This window comes from Neopelma chrysocephalum, unplaced genomic scaffold (genome assembly GCF_003984885.1).
Source record: "Neopelma chrysocephalum unplaced genomic scaffold, ASM398488v2 Primary Assembly neopelma1_63, whole genome shotgun sequence".
Taxonomy (NCBI): Eukaryota; Metazoa; Chordata; class Aves; order Passeriformes; family Pipridae; genus Neopelma; species Neopelma chrysocephalum.
This window is the reverse complement of record NW_020897720.1, coordinates 15,500,864-15,524,051: the sequence shown is the minus strand read 5'-3', so window position 1 is coordinate 15,524,051 and position 23,188 is coordinate 15,500,864. Positions and strand designations below refer to the sequence as shown.

Below are 23,188 nucleotides of genomic sequence, written 5' to 3'. Positions count from 1 at the left end.
TAGGTTATGAAAGATTGAGGCTTTTTTATTGTTGTTGTTGTTAGTCATCATTCAAAAGATATCTGAGGGAGAGATATGTGTCAAACAGACAGAAAAAAAATCACTGGAAAGAAAAAGGGGAAAAAAGAAGAAGAACCCCAGTGAGGGGAAATCCAGCTAATTCCCTCCCATCCTCCCAAGCAGCAAAGAAGTGCAAACTGCATTGCCTAATTTATTTTCTTCTTTTTTCTCCCACTCAGAACATACTTTAAAATTAGAAGGGTTTAAGACTGTAGGAAGGACAAATTTTTTCTTCCTCCTCCCTCACCATTAATTTTAGCATTTTCTTTCTTACACAAGTTTGGAAATATAACATGAAGACCTTGGCTAATAATACAAGCCTTAATTGGCTTTGGAAGGGTCTCTAGATCTCTCTAAGAAAGATAAGTATTATTTATTTGCCTTCATTACTACCCAAAGCAGTGTGATTACTGAACAGGTTTGACATTCAAACTAATTAAGGATGAGAGAAAGAGAGGGGAACAAACCCTTTATATGACATCCAGACAAAAATATACAAAAGGAAGAAACAAAAAAAATGGAAGGGACAGGCAGATGAAAAGCAAAGGTTGTTTTCTCCCTCATGCTGTAAGATTTCAAGGTAAACACCAGTGCTCCCCTGGCCTGGCAGGTGTCCCTGTCCTTTAGCTGCAGCCCAGCCATCCATCACCTGCTTTTCCCTGTTTCAGGTTGCTCACAGGAAAGCAGCAGGAGGTAACAGCTCCTGGTATTCCTCTGCTCCAGAAGTGTGTTGTGCTCCTTTCTGCTTGCTTTCTTTTGAGTTCTTACTCTGAAACACCAACAGATCCTCTATTTTGGCTTTTTTTTCCCTCACCCAACAGAGGAACCTTCCCGTTGTTCCTGTGTGATCTCAGGTGAGTTGGATCTTCAACACAACGTTCCTACAGGACAACAGACCAACATTCCTTATTTCATTGGACTCAGCTCCTTTTCTGCCTGCTACAGTTTATTATGATTAGTCCACTATAAATTACATGGTGTCTCCAGGGACCTGTTCTGTACTTGAAATATCACAAGACTGCTGTCATGCATAATGCTGCAGAGAGCTGCTAAATTTATAGCCACTAAAAATGTGCTTTACGTTGCAGAGTGACCCACTTTAACTTTGATGCAGAAATGGGTTGCTTTTCCTTTTCTTTTAAGTATTATCTGTTATCTTCTGTTTGGCCACAGATTTAACTTACTCAGAAAAGGCCCCTGGAAAATCTGCTGTTTGTGCTTGGTGTATTGTGTGATTATCATTATTTTATAAAACTTGGACATTCTTCCAAGTTCCCCTGGAGACAAAGCATGCAAAGGGCAATTTTGTCTGCCAGCCCATGTAAATTCTATCAGGCTGCATGAACAGACAGCAGTGGCAGATTGGCTCCTGGAGCTCATGGTTTCCTCTGCTCCTGAGCACTTTGCACAGCAAGTGGACAGCAAGGACTGTGAAGCACAAGTTGCCCTGACATACAGATAATGGCAGTTTACTTGTGTAGTTTCCAAATGTGCCTTTTGAGTTTTAAAAGCTTTTTGCCATTTTTTTATAAGAATCCTTCAAATATCAGCCTGTTTTTACAAAATTATATTAAAAAAAGGGCATAAAAGTCTGATTCCCCGTTAAAATTTCTCCTTCTTAGAAGGCAGAAAGGGAGCAGACAGATTTAAAATGCCTTCAGGATACTATATACTATAAATCATTATCTACAAGAAGTACATCCACAGAAATTGTGTCATAAAGCTTTAGTGTATAATAAGAAAAATATATGGTAAGACTATTATGCTATTAATTGATATGGCTTCTTGACAGGGTTAAATAGCCCATAATATATTCCACTGAGCAGAAATTTCTAAGTGAATGTGGGGAAGAAGAGAGGCAAGAAAAATTGAAAGGATTTCTGGTTTGATTTTTCTCTAAATCACCATAAAATGATCAAAAATAGTCAGAGGATCTCAAATGTCTCAATGTCCTGGTTTAAAGGACCAGACTCAGGATGGTTCTCTTGAACTTTTTCCAGCTCTGTGTCCTGTCCCTGATTTTCTAAGTAGCCTGAAGTCAGTCGTGTCTGTTACCAGCAATGCACTGAAAGAGTTTAATTCAATTGAATTAAAACCACATTTTTCAAAATGTAAGTTTAATTAAGGTTTGTTCATCTGAAGGCCTGAAGGGCTACTAAAATACATCCTAAACCACAGTCTATGACAAATGCTTTCCTTACTTAGGCAATTTGCTAAACTTGTCTTTTTGTGTTTGCATAAACCCCTGTTTCTGCAGTGGTGGTGGCAACTTCCTTTGACTTCAGAGTGCTGAGTGAGAGATGGACCCAAAGGAGGGCCAAGGAAATGCACAATACACACATCACCATTGCAAATGGGCTCAGGGAAATGTCAAGGGGCTGGGGCAGAAAGTTTTGAGGATGTAAAATTTGAACCTTGTGAGGTGGGTGAAGCCTGGGAGCTGATGAGCTTCCCTGGACCTCAGGAAAGTTCATGCATAACCTGAAGGTTCATAAATAATGAAAGAAGTTTTTTTAGAGCTGATCTTAGTGAAGAACCAGAGTGTTCATAGGTTGGCTTTTGAATGGTAAAGGTTAATGTAGACTGTAATTACTGCTCTGGGAAGACAACTGGAAATACTGTACTGTTATTCTTCCCTGTTTGGGCTACTCCTGCATAGGAAAATAGTTCATCAATTCAATTAAGATCCTTGTCCTCTTTAAAAAAATGAAGTGATCTTTTCATAAACTACTGCTCCCAAGTCAAATTGTTCATTTTGCCTCATTTTTCTTTTCCATTTCATTGGTAACAATATAGAAAATTCAGTGTCACTGAGATAACTTCGAGTGTAACATGAGCAACATCCAGTTCATTGTTCACACAAGTACTTCCCACAATTATGGGTATGTTTTGTATTTACAGTGTCTCATTACTGTGGTGTAATGAGAGGAGTAACTAAAAGAAAAAACTTTTCTTTTTGACCAGACTCTCTCTTTACTCACTTTTGTGGAAATGTGAAATGGATATAAGCTCAGTGTTAAGAAAATGAAGTATCTAGAACAATTAATATTATTCAAAGAAATAAGCTAAATTTAAGGAAAAAATCTGCTTGGGTTCAAGCATTTAGTTCCATTACATGGCACTGGAGCCTGCTTGTCTGCAGAAGTGTGGATCAGGTTCCTAAGCCCTGTGCATGGTCTGGGGTTTAGGTTTGGAATTCCAAGCCAGCTGTTTTTGTGTTGTCCTGTGATTTGCCACTGTTTTAGCAGGGGCTGAATGCAAGAATCCATTGGACTGGTTCTGTCAGGAGCTGCTGTCCCAGAGCTCAGGAGCTGCTGCCTGAGCCCCCCAGGGCCCTGGTGATCAATAATGTCACACAGCTGCCACCTTTTAAGGGTAGGAAAGGAAAAACTGTGCTCTTGCCAATTTTCATTCTGAACCCTGTGGTTTCGGGATGGAAGGAAAAGGTTTATTTGTATAATAGTGGCCTGTTGAATCATTTGTGGCTTACCTGGCTTGCTTAGGACTTTGATGCATGTGTCAGTAAATGTGTTGATAAAGGATGTTACTCAAGAGCAGAACAGAGTTGTGCTGTCTGGTCACCATAGATACAGACAAGGTGGAGGGAGAGGATGGAGCTGGGGGTGGGTGGGGAAGAACAGGGAGAAAGAGAGAAAGGGAGTCACTGGCTTAGCTCTGTGCTCAGTCCTAAAAACCACTGGTACAATTGGGGTTCATGTGCTGTGGGATCCCCTAACCCAGGATCCTCTGAGGGGGAGTCTCCAGGTGGGGCTTTAGTACCCAAGGAACAGAGTAGCCATGGACTGAAAATAATGTCTTATTAAGGCTCTGTGAACCTTTCCTTGGGAGATCCCTGCTTTCCCTCTGCTCCCACTGCCCAGTGGGGTTCTCTGGACCTGCCCTAAAGGTGCCACCTGTGCTCCTTGCCTGGGGTTTAGAGGGATGTTGGAAATACAGGGTCTTGGTTTGGGTGCTCCTCTGCAAATCCTGCCTTGTCTGGGCCTTGTCTTGAGCTCCCTGCAGCTCCAGGGGAAGGTGGAACCCGTGTTTACACAAATTGCTTGTTTATCCTATTTTGGAGGAGACCTGGACTCCATGGGAGCGTGTTTGGATTTTGTCTATGATAATGTGACTCCTCTGGGCCACAGGAGAGCTCTGTAGAAATGGTAGGGAAGGCTGCCTGAGGAATGGAAGCTCATTTAAAATTGCAGGGCTTTGACATTTGTTCTTTATTCTGAACTGCAACAAATGAAAACCGTGCAAATTAAGTTTATGAAAACATCAGAGAGCAGCAGTGGGCTGCTGTGGGAGCCCAGGTTTGGGATGTTGCTGTTCCTGATTCGTAACATCACGGGCAATGTTCCAAATCCCCCTTCCTCAGTGTGATGAATATTTCAACAAGTGTGGGAATGGCCCAGAATACCAACATCCCAGGGACTGGGGCTGCAGCCAAAGGGGCAAGAGCCATGGATGTTTGTCCCTGTTCTGTGTCAATCCTTGCTCTGACTACAATCCCCACATTCCAGCCCAGTTGTTCTCTGAGTAACACTCCTTAATTACTGTGTCTGTGCAAAACCCCTTCAGAGGAATCTCATATATTAAAAACATTTCTTTTGAAAATTTATCCATGTATTCTAATATTGAAGAGCAATAAAGCTTTCTGTGAATGTTTTGGAATAATTCAGAGGCACTGACAAAATTCTGTAACGAAACCATATTGGAAACAGGTTTAATCACATTGTGCTTCATCTCCAAAAAATCCAGTATCTCTTGCACACTGAGGCAACGTAAATTAGTACCTTGATCTGCACCATGGTGAAAGATAAATGGTGGTTTATTATTCATTCCATGATAAAAGATGTATGGCAAACATACTTTAAAAAATGGACAGAAAACCTGATGTACCTGCAAATGAATTCTTGAAAGGCAAGAATAATGATCTCAGTTCAGTCCCATGGACTGCAGACTTAACTGAATCCTCTGAGAAATCAAATATACACACCCTGGCTTTGAAAAAGCAGGATGGTTTTCCTTGAATCAAGCCAGCAATATGCAAGAAGCAGGAATATTTATCTATTTAAAGGCAGAGTGACAGAGAGAGCCTCTGATCTTATGGGATAATAAAAGACTATTTTTTAAAATCAAGCTTCTATTTTTCCCAAAGTTTTCTCTGTCTAGAGCATTTCTAGGAAGTCATCCCACCCTGACTGGGTGGGGTCCTCCTGAAGGGAGATGTTACTTGGTGTGCTGGGGGGAATCAAGCTGTGGTCCAAGTGAGAGTGGCAGTTTCTCATTTAGCTGGTGTTTGGAGACAGAAAGTTAAATGTCAATGTATAGAGACTTCAAAGATACTGGCTTGGGTTGGTTCATCTTATATGAATTTTTGCAGTCTGGAGAACATTTTTTCATTCAAGGAGCAGAATGAAAGACATCAGGAACTCCACACAGAAGGTATGATGAAATACTTCCCTAAACATAGATGTTTGAATCACTGCAAGCTGACAGATGCAATCACTGCAGTGCAGTCAGCACAGGGCACCACGATGACAAGGATTTATATCTGTTGTCTGTACATTTCATAACCCACAGAAGGGGCTGTAGGAGTGTTTCTCACACAGCCACCCCGGGGGACAATGGCTCAGCAAAACCTGGAGCCCTGGTGGTTCAGTAGCCCACAAATATTTAAGTGAGTTAGGAAATGATGAAGGGAAATCCTAAAGTCCCCTGGCACTGTGTGGTTTTACGTGGTGCTTCCTGAAAAGAGCCACATGGAAGGGCAAACCTGGCATCCCATGGCACCAGAGGCTGCTTTTCACATGTGTCTGATATTGGCCTCAGTTCTTTTTGGGTGTGGTGAAATATTTTTTCAATGGTGAAATATTCAACAAACTCTAGACACACAAGCAAGTTTTATGCTTAGGAAAGCCTGTGCCATGTTTAATTGATATATTTATAAATTATTGTATTGATAATATATAACTATTCTACAAGATGCAAATTTATAGGTGAGATCACAGTGATAGATTTTTACACATAAACTTGGTATACTCAAGCATTTTTCTTTCATCCAAGCCAGGGAAGGAGTCTCACTGCAGTGTTTAAATTCAAACTACAGTATTGCTGACAGGAGAGGAAGGAGACTCTATTACATGTGCATTTCTGGAATATATAACCCTTGAAAACTTCTTAAAAAAATACAGCAGAAACCCAGAGTCATCCCCATTCCCTTTTGTCTTTTTTTCCCATTTGTTTTTGGCTTTTGTTTTTGTTGGGTTGTTTTAGTTTGGTTTTCTTTACAGAACTTCCTGCTTTTCATCAAAGAATAGTTTGGAAACAATAATTATGCACCAGGAGACCAACAAGTTCCCATTCCCATCTAGAGCTTTCATGGCATCAGGATTGAAATCCCGTTGATCCCAGTGGCCCCTTGGGGCTGTTGGCTGGAGGGATGAGCTGTGCAGGGGGCAGGAGCTCTGCCAGGACACTCTCAGTGCTGGCTCAGCAATGGGACACTTGGCAGCTCCCAGGGTCCTTTGTCGTTCTCCAAATGCTGAAGAAGGATTTCAGCTACCTGAGGACAGCAGCACAACACACCACCAGTCCAACTGCTCTGGGCATTCTCATTTATTTTTATAAATTAAGACATTATACTTGATGAGAAACTACTTCTGACCCAGGCATTCCATGACCAAAAGAGATCCTGCCCTTTCCATTGCTGCTGCCCAGACCTGTCACATCCCTCCCTCATCCCCTTTCCAGGATTCAGGGCAGGGATTCATTCCTGCCCTCTCCCCAGCCCCACTTCACCCTGCAGGAATCCAACCTGCTGCATTCCCAGAGAAACAACCAGAAGCTCTGTGTGCCATGTTCACGTTTCTAATGTGTCCCTGTGTTTGATGCAGGAAGCAGCCCCAGGAGTGGGATGAGGTTGTTCCTGCAGTTTGTGTTCCCATTGACTCCAGCAGTTCCTGAGTTCCTGGAAGAGCTGTTTGACGTCTCTCCTCTGCCATTTGGAGTGTGGGAGGAAGGCAGTGCTTGAACTAAAGGTGTTAAAATGACGCTATTAATGGTTTCTGCTGATGCTCCTCCTGTGAGAACAAAATAACTTCAGACAGTTAATTTTTTGTCTGCAAAGAAGTAAAAAAAGAAGGTATTACTGTCCTTGAAAAGGCAGGAGTGTCTGTGTGTCTATGTACAGACACAAGTCCATATATTTAAACAGACACACATGCAAAGAGCAGTTGGTTACAGTGAGAATCAGTGTGATTTAAACCATTTCTGTAGTATCCTTATGTCTTTATTTTTCATGCTTTCTTAGGCACTCTGTCCTAAGCCAGTTAACACAAATGAAGCAGGGGAGAGGTCCTGCTGCCTCCTATTTGCCACCCCAGCCACTTCCAGCTGTGGAAAAAGAGACCTCCAGTGCCCATTTGTGCAGTGCCCAGGCTGTGGAGTCTGCTCTGCCCTGTGAGAACAGTGCACAGCACACCCAATGGACATTAATCCTCAGTGCTTCCTCTTCTCTCTTTCTCCCTATTATTTAATTTGGGCTATTGGAATGATACAGTAATGGTTCTGATGGAAGACCCAGAAAAAGCAAACCTGAAAAAACAATGGCTGGTGCTACAAGTAGAATATTTCTTCCATTTGTTTGATATAAAAATTAGGTTTCCTTTATGTCGCCCATGAACAAAACCTGTGCTGAGCTGCCTGCATGGCCCTGTTAGAGAGCAATTGGAGGAGCAGGTAAGCAGGAGACCAGGTTTTGGTATGGAAAGGTGAATAACCCAAGTTTTGCATTCTGTGCAAAGAGCTGGAGTCGGTCCCTGTGAGCAGAGACTCCCTTGTTTGGGCTCTGCTTCAGCAGCAGCATCCCCTGCTGGCACAGCACCAGGGCACCCCTGAGCAGCCTCTGGGAGGGCTTGGGGCTTGGAATGGCTTTTTAGGAATTATGGTTAAAATACTAATGAGTTATTCGCAACAGATATTTGCTGAAGCTGAATTCTGAAGTGTGGTGTGGATTCAGCAACAAATGTCCTGATAAACTGGAACAGAGAAAATCCCAGTGGCAGCCAACTCCCTGTACCAGGCTCAGTGCCAGCTCTCCAGAGCCACACAGGCACCTCTCTCCAACCTCACACTTAGGATTCAAGACACACTTACTGACATATTTCAACAATTTCTCCTCCAAACAATGTTAAAAACAACTTCCAGATATATTTTCGATTATGTTATTTTTCATTTAGACATATTGGAAACAACAGCAATAACAAATCTTTTGCTCCCTCTCTCCTTTTTTCTTTAGGTTGGCTTTGTTGTTATTGGTTTTTTGTTTCCCTTGCTCTCTCCTCACACCATCCTGCAGGTTTGTGTGTCTGAGAGCTGGTGAGAAATTGATATTGAGACGTGCTGAGAATGCATTGGAGTTACCAAGGAAGTGGTTTCCCAAGCAACAGTAACCACATGAATTTTGACAGAATTTCTTCCTCTGTGGCTGTATCATGTTTGCAGCTTTGCAGGAGACTGAGTGTGGGTTGCATAAGTGATGTTCTCATTGTCAGCCTTGCTGTTTGAAGCAGATATAGTCAGATTTCTGTGTTCACTGAAGCAAGAGTTAACTTCAGCTAGAGTTGGATGTTTGGGTGTGTTGAGAGCTGGTTTGTTTCTTTTTTGTTATTTTCCTGCCAGCAGACAGAGTGTGGATGTGCCAGAGTCCTGCAGCACGGGGGCAGATTCTGGAGGCAGCACTAAGCTCTTCCCAGCAGGGCTGATGTTCTCAGGGCTGATGTTCCCAGTGCTGATGATGTTCTCAGGGCTGATGATGTTCTCAGGGCTGATGTTCTCAGGGCTGATGTTCTCAGTGTTGATGTTCTCTGCTCTGATGTTCTCAGGGTTGATGTTCTCAGGGCTGATGTTCTTCTCTGCTCCAGAGGCCACGGCAGCACCTGGGGCTGCTGCAGCAAACCCAGCTGACAGTTCCCAGCTGGAGGATGTCAAAAGGGGAGGAAGATGCACGTGGTCAGAGTTGGTGGGAGGATGGGAACCGAGGGAAATCCAGGGCAGGAGTCCCAAGTCCTTTGTGGGGACAAACAAAATGACTGTGGCCTCAGTCAAAGAAGGCAGAATTATAGGCCTTTTGTTCTCAAAAAGAAATTACAATAACACAATAAATGTGGCTCTCTGAAGACAAATTTACTTAATGCTCCTGGAAGGAAGTAGAAAAGAACAGGCTAAACATCTTAACAAGAAGTGCAATTTAGTATATTTTGTTACCAGAAAATATTAATAAATTCTGTCTGCTTCCATGTCCTGATGTGGCAAAGGCCGTGTTAACAAGGGCTCAGTCCTGCATGACAGAGGAACAGAGCACTCATTTTTCAATTCAGCTTTAGGGACTAAGAAAATCTAAATTTATTTCAATAATTTGTCTTCAATTCAACAATGTCTCTTAGTATTCACTTCACATGCTTGGTGAAATCTAAAAAAATAAAAAGGGATGGTATTTACATGAGCAGAATCCCACAGGAAGGTGTGTATTTGAAGCAGGATCTACATTACTGTAGTACTTGTTTGCATTCATGTTGTGGTAATTTCCTTAAATATTTAAAAAAAAATGGGTTTCTGCTTTGTCTAGGATAAAAAGATTGGGTTTAATTGTCCAAAAAGACTATTTTTTTGACTCTCTCATCTTCTGGATTGCAGATCTCTATGGATGGTGAAACATTTGAGCTACAGAAGCTTTTAAAGTATATGAAGAAACCATTAAGTACATTATGAAAGCATTGAGGCCAAAGGATCTGAGCCAGCTCTTTGCAAACCCAGCTCTAATGACCTACTATTTACCCAGAATTGTAAATGTCCAAGCAGAGACACTGGAGTGAATGAGCAGGGACATTATTAGACTTTATTGGCTCTGGGTCTGTATCAGCCCTGCCAGGTACAAGATGGCTCAGAAAAACCCGTATTCTCTTCCATCATTAATTTTTTTTCTACCTTCCTGAACTATTTCATACAAAGAACTGCCTTTTTAACCTGTCTCTCAACCCCTCTTCAAGTTGCAGGACTACCATTGCTCTCAGCTGAGGATGGTGTTGTTCTCAGGGGAAGCTGAGCCAGCCTCTCCCTCCTCCAGGAACAGGCAGGGCACAGAGCAGGTCCTACAGTCAGTTCTGACCTGTGAAAGTATGGAAAAAATCATTTTGGATTTAGTGGATAAAATGTTTGAGATCTGGAATTGTTTATTTAAAAAGCTGGGCTTCACTGCAGTGTGGGATGTTGGGATAACACCCTGTGACTGGGTGGCAAAGGACAGGACAGTGCCAAGGCTGGAGCCTGTTCCTCTAATGGGAGGGATTGAAAAGCTCTTCATCCCAGAAAGAGGAGGAGCTCCTCCTCCTCCTCCTCAGCTCCTGCCATGGCAATGGCATCTCAGTGCCTGAGGTGAGAGCTGTTGGAAACTCTGATGTCTGGAGTAACAGAGGAACTTAAAGAAAAGGGACAAGGAAGCTCCAGCTTTGCAGCTAGAAAAGTTTCTTATGAGCTGAACATAAAAGGCTTGTAATTGTGTTTAGGATATTTTCTTCCAGATGTGAATATACACCTACACTGATAAAGTTTTGTGAGAGGCCAGATGTGAAGGTAAATTTAAAATTTAAAATTCAGAGAGCTTTTCAAAGTGGCACTCAATAATTATTTACGTAGCTCACCTGCCTGTTTAATCTGTGAGCCACCTACCACTGCCCCTTCTCCTCTCCCCTTGACTCTGCTCCTTTATCCCTCACTCATTCACCTCTCTGTGTCAGATGATTCATCACCTGCTCTTCCTGTTGTAATCCATCAGTGGACAAGTTGCCTCTTTATTCATCATTTGCACTCCTTTAACTCCACAAATGATGGTTTACATTCCCCCCTCCTCTTTGAACCTTTCTCCCTCCCTGGAACATCCATGCTACAAATACACTTTGGGCTTTTCTTCCCAGTCCCTTTTCCTTCACTTCACCAACTTGAACTTTATTTGATATTTTTCCTTCTTTCCCTCCTACTTAAAACCATTTGGGGTTTTATGGGAATGAAAAAGTATTTGGATCACAGGGTTGGGACTGATCCCCCCCAATGCCTGATGTTGAACTAGTGTTTTTATGAACTATATAAAGCAGTGCCAAAACCTGCTGATTTGAGGGCATTATGGGAACAGGTGGTCCAGGCATAAGCAGCAGTGGGAAGCCTTTAACTAGGTATTAAAAAATGGACTTTGGCTGGAGGACAAAACCCGAGCAGAAAGGCACAATTCATTTTTACCCCCCTTCTTTTTCCAAGGCTTCCCTTCCCCTTAAAGATTGGCACCCTTTGTATGTGATATGTTACAAGAATATTGATTTAGTACTGTTTTGCTTAGAATAGGGAAACTGCTGTCTCCTGGAAGCAATAAATGTAAATGTAAATACAGATTCAAATGTGGTGCTAAAATGCCACACATTCAAGTGGCCCCCTGCAGTGAAAGACTGACAGATTTGATTTGAAGTAATTCATGTTTTCTTTTTTGATTTAGTTATCTAATGCAACTTTACTTATATAATTAGCCCATAGTTTAATCCGTTTGATTTCCTTCCAGAAGATTCTTTTATTAAAAATGAAGGGGATTAAAAAAAAAAAAAAAAGCAAAGAAGAAAAACTCCAGCAACAAATAAACCCTCAAATCTGGTAATTTTTTTGGGAATGGGCCTTGCCCATCCTTACCCAGTGCAGGATTCTGGTCTTTTGGGAAGCACATTCTGATAGTTTCATAAGATGCAAATACTTTTTGTTTGCTGATTTTCCTCTCGTTTTCCATAAGCCAGGAAGCTGGAGAGGATTTTGTGGGTATGTGCAGATCCCTCACTCAGCCCTGCAGGGAACAGTGTCCTTGACTCTCGTGGAGAACAGCCCAGGTCTGAAAAAAGCTGGTTTGTCAGTTGTGGAGGTGCTTGAGAGGTATTGAAAAAGAAGAACTTCTACTGCTCTGTGAAAATGGGAAGGAAAATCCTTTATATGTTTCCCGTAATTTACCGAAATTCTAAGACCAGAATTTCCCAGTTTTGTTGCATTAACAGGACCCCAGGAGTCAGTGAGGGGGGGAAGTTGGTGCTGCTGGAGGCAGAATTTGGAAGAAAACGTTGCTGCTCAGCCTTGCTCCTCCTGCATTATCCTGTGAACTATCTTGGGAAAAAGTCCAAAAATGTGCATGAGATTGACCAAAAGCACGTGTGGTCACATCAGTGCAATTTCCTTACCCAGTACTTTGTGTTGCTTGATTTTCAGGAGCAGTATAAAGCCTTCATTACCAATTGTTGGTTAGCTGGGAATTGTATGTTTTCCAGTGGAGAATGCACAGGGATATTAGTAATAAATTCACACACGTGGGTTTGGAAAGACTCAAATCTCAGTCTTTGTTTCCTGCTGTGCCTAATTATTATCCCCATTCTGCAGGTCTCGTCCATCTTCAAAAACCATCTCTTTCTCTGTGTACCAGGGCAGCTGGATCTCATTCATTACAACATTCCACTCCTGTTTCTTGTCTTCAGCTCTAAAGCACTTGGAGATTCTTTGTATAAAACACATAAGACAGAGGTAAATAAATGAAGCTAAATTCAGCTGAGTCTGCCTGACTGGTCTAACAGCTTTTACACCTGACAAGAGAAGTTAAGACAGAAGTTAAAGTGATATATTAGACAGGAAGACACTGTCCCAGCCACTATTTTACCTTTTGTCCAAAGCCTTCAAGGGAGAACAGATCATTGACAAGAATTTCCTGGATTGTCTTTGATTTGTTGCTGATGATATTGCTGCTACTAAAACCTCAGAAAGAGCTTTTGGCATTTGTCATAATGTTCACCTGGAGGCTCAGGAGGGTCTGTAAAGCACAAAGATCTCACTGAAACAGACAATAAAAAAAAAATGACTCAAGTGAACATGAAGAAGTTAGAATGTATTTTAGAGAAAAATGACACTTTATTTAAATCTAAAGGGAGAAAATGGATTTAGAGAGGTGGAAATATAGGAGCAGTTTATTTGCAGGGATTAACAGTTACCCTATTTATGATTGTACATTGAATTGAGAGATTTATTTTCCACTGAGCTATTGTATTACACCAATAACATAGTATTGGTGCAAGGAAGAGCAATTATCCTGGTAGATAATTTATAAATCCTGGTAGATAATATATAAACATACCTTATTTTCTGAAGTTAAATACAGTGTGGAACTTGTCCTCTCTATCCAGACTGTGCTGAACAGAGCATGACAAGGTGAATTTGGGGATTCTGAATGTCCCCTTGGAGGACCCCCTAACTGGACATGGTCAAAAACATTCAAAGCCTTTTCAGATCACAAACAGGATTTTGTTGTCTGCAGAGATGGAGCTGCTGTGCAAGGCCTGAACTGCAGAGGGTGGGACAGGGACCATCCTCTGACACAGGTCAGGGGATCCCCTGAGCCCCAGGAACTCCCCACCCTCCCCCTGCTCCCCCATCACACCCCCCTGGGAACACCCCACCCCTCCTGCTCTCCCATCACCACACCCAGGGTTTGACTCTCCTGGGAAGGTTTTTTAGGAAGAGCAGCCTGTGCCAGCCCTGCTGTGACAGGACCTGGGAGGAGCTGCACATGCCTGTCCAGAAAGGTAATTTTTCAGTGTGAAGAATTTCTCTCTGTCATTGGCTCACTGCTTTTTGTTCTCTCACAGAGAGCTCACTCTGACTTAGTTCTAGAGTTCTGGATAGCAGAAAACCCAAGAGCATGAGCTATTTGTAATAAATAGGTGTATTTATTACAAATTTATTATAAACAGTTCCTAAAGAAAAATCAGCCAAGGCCACATCTTCAGCTGTGTGACAGTGGGATCTCACAGCCTGCAGGCAGATTACACCAATTTACACTCACTCATGTCTTATCTGCTCTTCTTGTTATTTGTGACTTAGGACAGAGTGACTTCATTATGATTTGGGTTTTTTTTAAAAAGAGGTTTGAGTTCAAATATTAACATAACACTTAAATGATTATTGACATTTAATTTATATTTGACAACAGGAGTTAATACAAATTGTGTTAATACCTGACAGCCCATCCCTTTAAATTTGTGTATGACTTGGCATGAAATTCCATTTTTGTAACTGCTTTGATATAATAACTTCAAAATCATGTGAAACCTTTGGCATAGGCAGCTGTACTCTTTTATTTTTTTTAAGTTTATACTTCTTAATGAGATTACTTTTCATGGTTTATGAAATGTTTTGTCATAAGGTGGTCATTTAATTCTTGCATTTTAATTGTAACAGACCATTATTGCTGCTGATTTATTATCTATTATCCTCTTACAAGCAAATTTAATCACAGGAGCTCTATTTCCCTCTAATCTTTATTAGTGCAGTGGAGAGAAAACTCTGCCACATACAGTATTTAGCAGATAACTGAGTATTCTCAAGAAAGACCACAATGCCTGAAAATCAACAAAACAAAATTAGGTTTTTGTTTAAGTGGAGAGTAAGTTGCAAATAGCTGAATGGCTAAAGAATAAAGTCTAGAAAAAGAATGTAAACCTCATATATCACCATCAGACAGCAGTCTGAAAATCTGAAGTTGTGCTTACCTTGTAAAGAAAAATGTAGAAATGTACCTGAAAAACATTATCTCTGCTGTTGTGTCTGGGCAACCTCACCTCACTAATATTTCAACCAGGGGAAGTTGTTTTTCTTCATAACCATTTAGGGATTTTCATAATTTTGGTAAACTTGGAAAGAAACACAGGTTACATTTGTAAAAATTTTGGTTTATGTGTGTTTGAAAGATACAGCTGCAGAAACCTCTTTTTTCAGGATGAGCATTAAAATCAACAGTGTCAGCAGAGAGCAAATTGATTCTGAACACTGAATGAGCAAATGCTGAACCCTAAATTGAATTGAGAATCTGAGTTTCATTTAATAACCAAACATTTGAATTACTTATTAAGAGTTCTGTAGGTGGCTGCACAGGCTGAATTTTATGCCTTCAAAATAAACAGTAGACAAAAGGAAATGTAATACAAGCACTGTGTTTTCAAGATAACGTGCAAACAGAATAATTAATAGAAATGCAAACACAGTGCTAGTTTCTAGAAGAGCTTTATCTTATGAAACAAGTAATATAATTATGGTGACAAAGCTTGCAACTGAAACAAAAGTACAATGAAAGATTTTTTTCCTAGAAGTGAGTTCTGATGATACATTTCTTCATTAAGAAAAATAGTTTTATAAAATCTGGAACATTCTACTGAGATCCACCTTTTTTTTTCTTTTTGCAAAGATCCCTTTTCCTGTTCTGAGGGTAATTTCTGTTCAGCCAAGAGACTGATTCTGAGCAAAACAAAGAATTTTCTTATCACAGCCTTTCTAGTTGGCATGAACAAGGTTAAATGCATGTCTGACTTTTCCTTTCTGCAGATCTGCCCTCGAGGTCTCTGACATTCACCTGTGCAGGTGCAATTCCACCTTCACACCCTGGGCATCCCTGGGGCTGCAGTTCCCTGGCCCAGCCACCCCTGCACATGTTCCTGCAGCTTTGGGAATTCTTTCCTCTGGGGACCTGTGTTATTGAAGAAGGAAGGGAATCCCCTTTAAAATTCACATATTTGGTTTTAAAAATTAACCTTTGATTTTGTTTGGAAATCAACAGTATTTTTCCTGTGTGTGGGGATGTCAGAAAGGCATTTAGATGAATCAGTCTACTGCATGTTTGAGTCACTGGAGGGGTTGCCATCCCCTGATGGATACAGAGCTGCTCATGGATTCAGAGCCTCAGGAGTTAAATTGGGCCTCTGCCCCTTCACCACAACCCCTGGATATTGTGTGAGTGCTTTTACACTTGTTTTTTTGGGAACATGACAAACACAGTCTCTGACACTGTTTCCTTCAGTACCAAACTGCTTCTGCCCACAGCAACTGATGCTGAACCATGGGAGCCACAACACAAACAGGCCATGGTTTGCTATGTCCAGAACTTGTTTTAATTTCCTTTAGTTTCATCTTTGTGGTTGCCTTTATAGACCTACCTATATTAAGGCTGTGATTCTGATTCCTCCCCTTGCCCTTCCCCCAAAAAAGTATGGGTTGGGCCAGGATATTTTGAGACTTTAACTATATAAAATAATTACTTCAAAGACAGTCTGTGCATGTTTGCATGTTTAGTTTATTAAGCAAAATTTAATTTCATTCTGCTATGAATGACAAAATTAATTCTCAGTCTTCTGTTCCCTTCTATATTCAAAGAACATGTGACAGCAGTGTATGATGCTGAGCCCAATCTCACAGCTCCCACTCTCCACAGAAGTTTAGGAGCTTCTATCACAGGCAGTAGCTGATAGAATACAATATTTGATAATATTGAATCCACTGTTGCAATAAACATCTCATTTGAAGCAGTAATAGCAGACTATTATTCTAACCAACCTTAATCTTCCTTAGCTGTAACAAATCATTTAGAATTATTCAGGGTAAAGTATATAGGTGAGATGTTAATAGAGAACCCGTTAGCCCAAACTGCTGTTTTAATCAAGAATTTGAAATGCAGACTGGAGTAGGATTTGATACTATAATAACACCTTTCAGACTGAAGGCATTCTAAAGCAGTCTCAGTAATGAGCTGGATGGTGGGGGTGCTCTGACTGTGTGGGGAATACAAATATCAGTGGCCACACTTTGTTCCACAGGAGTTTCTTACCCAGAGATCAGAGCACGGAAATGTGTTTGACTGGAACGGAGAAAAACCCTGAACAGGCTGCACACCTGCCCAAAAATCGCTTGGAAAGAATTCCAGTGTTTAACCTCGGCACAAAGAGGAATTCAACAGCTCAGTTGGGTTCCTGCATTTTCAGTGCTCCTTTCCAGGCTCTGTGTCCCTTTCTGCCAGTCCCTCAAGCCTCAAAATCCCCTCACACACACACACATCCTCATCCTCCCTCCCTGCAACACCCTGGAAAACAGGCAGAGCTACAGCTAAACCCAACAGCATCACACAGGGGAAACCAAGGAGAGAATAAGGGAAGGGTGGTGAACTTCAATGGTCTTTGGTCTCAATGAATTCCTCACTCCTCAGCCAGAAGCATAAAAGGTTTCTGGGGTCTCACCACATCCCAGTGAAGGGATTGCAGACAAAAATGGCCAGAAAGGGTATAAAAATACTTTTTGTTTTAAGAAAAGGAGAAAGAAAAAATTGTGTTCTCCACACATGGTAAAGATTTACATCCCAGATGATATTTGGGAACAGGAGAGAGAAACAACAAATTTTTCCTTGTTTAATATCTTCTGCACTGGAATGCTTTGTATGTTAACACCTTGTAGCAACACTTTGGCCACCAAGTCTCTATACTGGTGATTGATGTATTGCTAGAAAACATCCTCATAGTTGAGCTAAAAGTCTGTAAAATAGAGAGCAATATCTTTATATACTGTAAAATCTGCATTAGCTTCACTAGGGAGAAATAATTAAAGTAACTGAAGAGAAAAAAGTCTCTGTTAAATACAAAGTGGAAAGCTAAAGAAAATGTGATTTTATTCTGTTTGAAAAGCTGAACTCAGTTTCAAAAGGCAATTTTAATTAAAAAAATATTCAGAAAATCTGGTGTTATTTGAATAATAGAGACAGGGTTATGAAAATGTTTTAAAGTTGTTACTCCTAAGGAAGTAGAAATAAAATCTTTGGACAGTAGAGCAAAGATAAGATCAAAGATTTCATTCTTACTTTCTGAGAAATGCCAGTAACTTAACCATGGATTTGAGCATAGCAGCTCTAGGGATAATATAGGATAAACCAGACTGACTTACAAAGAGAAGCATGTGGGATAGCTACAGAAGTATAACTTCTCCTGTACAAATGCTGAAAAACTGGTTTCTTGCTTTGACAAATCTTCTCTCATCAGTTCAAGCAAAATTCTGGAGCAATTAATCTTTAGTGTATTGGAAGAGCAGATCCATAATTGCTTTGTTTTCCTCAGCTTCTGTTTATTAAATGTTCACTTTCCATTCCTTCCTGAGTCTGCAGGGAGAGTGTCATGATTCCCTGACTGCTGTGGATGAGATGTTCCTGTGTCACCGTGGGAAGTGGCACTGACAGACACAGAAATTCAAATCCTTGTTTCTTCTGTGACACTTTTATCAAGTGAGTGAAACATTTGACTTCTGATAGAGTTTCTCTGTATGTTTGGCTTTAATGACTCTCAGTCTTTGTTCATAACCTACTGAAAGGCATTTTGCTGCATTTTGTTCCTTTTGAATGTCTCTTATTTCTGGTAGCTGCTCACCTGAGGAAGTGCCAAAGCACTGTGGTACCTCCCCCTGTCAGTGCTCTGCAGTGACATCCCTCTCCAGCTGAGCAGGGGAAACAACAACCTTCCAGATCTCAAACTTTGAGAGAAGAAGGGACCCCGGGGGAGTTATTTGACAGTCTGCAGATTTTTGTAACAGGGAAACCAATGGAAGCTTCAAGTCTGTTTAGAGAGAATTGGTTCCTTGCATCTCAAACCCTTGTGCAGGCAGAGAGCAGCACAGCCAGGGCAGCCTCAGCGGGGGCACAGGGACAGCCCTGGGTGCAGAGATGAAAAATCAATGATGAATTCAGTTTGCTGTGTTAATTCCCACTGGCTTAACAGCACTTTGGATGGACTGGAACCCCTTTGTCCATTAGCTACATGAACCTCTAGGGATGCCACGCTGAAATCTGGGAAGATCTGAAATGCTTTCAGTGGAGCAGGAGCGAGAAAGAGTCGTATTCTCTAAGAAAAACCCTGAGTTACTACCAATCATATTTCCCCCTTTTAATTTTATATCTTCATATAAATTGTGGGATATTGTTTTCTGAGTGTTTTTGAAGTTACTTACCTCTACTTATATTTGTTCTGATGATTACCCCTCTAATGACCTGATAAATATCTTGTCTCATTTAAACCTTGGCTGCAGTGATTTGAACCATGCTTTGAGCTGCCAGTCTGACTTCAAATTCATCCCATAGCATACAGTTTTTAAAATATATAGTTTTTTTCAATCGAGTCTGCTTGTTCTTATTAATAATTTTCCCCAATGTGCATGGATGAATGTATTTCTGTGTTGAGGGAGAGAGGATTGATGAGCAGTGATTCATCTCCAAGAACAGCATTTTGGAGCTCACAGAATGTATCAGGAGCTGCCATGGTGGATGTGAAACCATTTCCCCAGAACTTCCCTATTATATAAGCAGTTCTTAAACATGCAGTGCATTACTGGCTGCCTTATTTGCATTTGTCATGTTCCAGGGCTATTCCCTTATCAACATAATACCCTCTGTGCTTGGACTGCTTACAATAAATTACTTCTGCTTTTCCTTTTGTTCTCAAGGTTATCCTAATCTCCCAAGAACACTTAAGGACAGTAAGGCTGGGAGGAAACAGAGAACTGAAGTTCCATCACGACCCAGTAAGTTGAACATTTTGACATTTGGTGTCTGCAGTGGAGGGCACAGAGATGCTGGGGGGATGTTGCACTGCCCTGCAGAACCCCCTGCTCTCGTTGCCCTCTCGACTTGCATGGGAACAAACCAAGGCACTGGTGACGTGCAAAATCTAAATCACTTTAAGGCAATCACATGGCTAGTGGTCAGGAATAATTCTTTTATTTATAAAGTGTTGGGGTGGGGGGAGAGAGAAAGGTGGGTGTGATTTATCTGGTCAGACTGTGAACATGTGAAGGTGCCTGTCCTTCAGCTGGCAAAGGGATTGGGCATGGCCAGCATTTACTTGTCCCACACTGTGTGTCTAACTAAGAATTTCTGAGTGCAAAACTTAAATCCCCAGCCCAGATAACAGAGAAATGTAGCTCAAGCCAGCTACAGAGAATTCAGCCTTTTGCTATAGTCTGTGCAGAGGCAATACATTCAATCCCACTTGAAAATGTCTTGTTTGCATAGATATAAATAAATTTAAACCCAAAAAACCTTTATAATTGGTAAAGTATGGAACAGAATTAAACTAACATTACTTACATGATGCCTAAAGGACAGATTAAATGTATTTATTCTTAAGAATACAGGAAATCGCGTGGGGACTTTACAGGAGACAGTACTTATGCAATATTTTATATTATCTTTATTTAAATTTCTCTAAATATATTGAACTTTTGACATATTCCTACATATACTGTAGTTTTCAATATCATAACTAATTTTCAGATCAGTCATGACGTCTCTGTGAGAATATTCTGAATGTCACTGATGTTAAAATGCCATTATTTCACTTTTTGTACCAAGTATATCCATCATCACTTTGCTCCTGTTGTTTCATTTCTTTGGCTCTCAGACTAGTGAGCATTAATTTCAAACAGATTCATACAATTTTTGACACTTACTGAATTACACTGCTGGCACAGCTGACTTGTTTAGTCCTTATCTCAAAACTGAAATAAATGTTGTCACTGACATAACCAGTGTTTTTAAGGTACTTTATAACCAAAAGGATTATTTTCTTGTGAACATGGCATTACAAAATAACTTTCACCCACTCTCCTGAGAAAGACCCCAAGATGTGGTTTATTCTTCTGCTTCACACTTTAATCCAGTGTTGCTTAACAATCCACACTGAGAAACCAATCTACATCTTGAAGAAAATATGATTGCTTCCTTTGCCTTAAAGTCTGACTAAATATTTAGACAATTTTAATTGATAGAAGGTTGGACAATGTAGTAGCAATTTGGAGTTGGGAGTAAAAGCAAAATTAGTTGCTCTGGCACAAGCCCTTGGCTTGTTATTAAGGAAGATGATTACTATAATTAGTGGCAGAGAAGATGTACAATTCTCTTTATAAAATGGTTGTGGATGATCTCCAGAAACTTATTATGCTGTCTGTCTGGCCAGGAAAATATCCGAGGGGGACACCTGTGATCCAGTGGGAACAGCTGTAAAGCTGTTTGTTGTTCCATGGCAGGGCTGGCCCTGCTCTGCACAATGGGCTCCACTGAACAGAAGGGAGAAGGAGAGGCATGGATAACTCTGCCTCAAGGATCCCTTTTCCTTTGGTTGTCTTCCTTCCTGGTTTGGATTTCATTTCTCCTTTCATCCCGTGGGTCAGCCTGGGATCCACCTTCCCCATCGCCTGCTGCTGGTCCTGGGTCAGGGAGAAGGACTCAACCTGTTTTCTCCCCCAGCAAGCAGTGCCTGGGTTCTCACCTGGACAATCCACAGCCCCCAGAGGAAGCTGGAAGCACCTCTGCCTTTGCACCTGATGGTTTTTCTTAGGGGGCAGTTCCATAGGTTTCAACACCACTTTAAAGACAGAAAGAAAATGCAGCCTGGGCCACTGCTCCAATGGGGCAGGTTTTGTCTAAAAGCAAGGGAAAGGAAACTCTCACTCTTTTCCTGGTCATTTTGAGAAAGAAACCAGTTTCTGGGTTTGTTTTTGTTTGTTTGGTTGGGTTGGGTTTTGTTTGTTTGTTTGTTTTGGGGGGGAGAGCTTTGCTCAGTTGGTTTGTTGGTTTTTTAAGAGGAAATGAGTTTGCAGTGTGCTTTTGAAACCTGCAGGACCTGCAGGAGGGTGGGCAGAGAAATGCTCAGGTTGGTCATCTGCAGTGAGGGACATGACATAGAACTCTTTCAGGAATTCATTGTTTATCATAATTTAGAGAAGCTGAGATTTTTTATCTGAAGAGCTTTTTACTGAACTCCCCCTTCAGTTTATGTGCTACCTACAGTCCGTGTAATCCAGTGTTGTGTCTTTGCATCTGGGAGTTTAAACCCCATGTAATTTATGTATTAGACATTTAAATCCCTCCTCAAGCTGGTATATCTGTTTTGGGGTGATTAAAACATTTTGTATGTGCTTTATTTGTTTGCTCAGTCAAACCAGACAACTGTGAGGAGACTTGATCTGGTGTTCCAGTCAATATTAACCATGTTGTGTGTTCTGCTGCTGGGCTGTACATTAATGGTCCTGTTATCCTGTAGCTTCCATCTGTAACTTCCAACCATTATTCATGGCACAGAGACTTTTTTTCTCACTCAGAGTGCTGCCACCTATGGTGTGGAAAGAATGAGGAAAACTTGTAACAGTAATGCTACATAAATAGTGCTTTCAGACCAGGGGGAGAAATACAGGGAATCCAAATGAAGATTAAAGAGGATTTGTAGAGAAAGAGCTGCCTGATTTGGAATGAAGTCAGGAACCCTGTGGCTGATGAGCTCATCCTCAAAAAAACCCCACCATAAGGCAAATTATGAACTCAGCCCCAAAAGTACAGGCCATCAAAAGTAAATCATTAATTCCATATATTTCATAAAATATATATAAAAATATTATTCAACAGTAGGTGACATAGTGACTCAAATGATGATAGGATAACTTTTAAATCTAGAATAAATTTTGATGAGAAATTGTGCTGTCCTTCTAAGATGAGGAGAAAATTGTTTCAGTAGATGACAGCAGAGTCCTTCTGCTTTTTATCTCTTTAATCAATTTAAAAGGCCAACAGATATTTTATAATGGTGCCTTTCCTTCCCAAAGCAGGCATCTGATAAGGCCTTATGCTTGATGCTCCATTTCCCAAGCTAAAATCCCCTGCCTTGACATTGTTCAAGGTGAGCTTAAATAGGGCAGGACACACGCTGTTCTTACAGCTGTATTTGTTCAGGTGCACAATTCCAACTGCACGGGGCTGCCATTCCCAGTGCTGAGTGCCAGGAGACAGGGAAAGGGAAAAGGGGAGGGAGGAGAATTTTATTTAAAGGTCCTGCTATTGTTAGAGCAGTTACATTATCCAAAAGCATTATAATTAATAGCATCAAACATACCATTTTCTCTTCCTTGCTGTAGAAGAAAACAAATGCTATCATTGACTGTTCCTGGCTCCATGGGGTCACTGTTCAGTGGGACAAACCTGGGCTGGGTGGCCCAGGGAGGGGGTTCATCCAGGGTCTGGTCACCGTGGTGCCCCCAGGGCTCAGTGCTGGGGCCAGAACTGTTCAGCATCCATGAGGAGAGGCTGAGGGAGCTGGGGCTGCTCAGCCTGGAGAAGAGGAGGCTCAGGGGAGACCTCCTCACTCTCTACAACTCCCTGACAGGAGGGGGGAGCCAGGGGGGGGTTGGTCTCTTTTCCCAGGCA

At 41.3% G+C, this 23,188-nt stretch overlaps 1 long non-coding RNA gene across 2 annotated transcripts; it reads left to right on the top strand.

Moving 5' to 3' along the window:
* The first annotated feature begins 820 nt into the window (after positions 1–820).
* Positions 821–13,511, top strand: LOC113967422. 2 transcript variants are annotated; one of them, XR_003534164.1, is made up of 4 exons: positions 821–914; positions 9,763–9,911; positions 12,358–12,438; positions 13,453–13,511. It is a non-coding gene; the product is annotated as an uncharacterized LOC113967422 (long non-coding RNA). The 2 variants fall into 2 exon arrangements; XR_003534165.1 differs by lacking the exon at positions 12,358–12,438 and having other exon boundaries at positions 13,451–13,511.
* Positions 13,512–23,188: the final 9,677 nt, after the last annotated feature.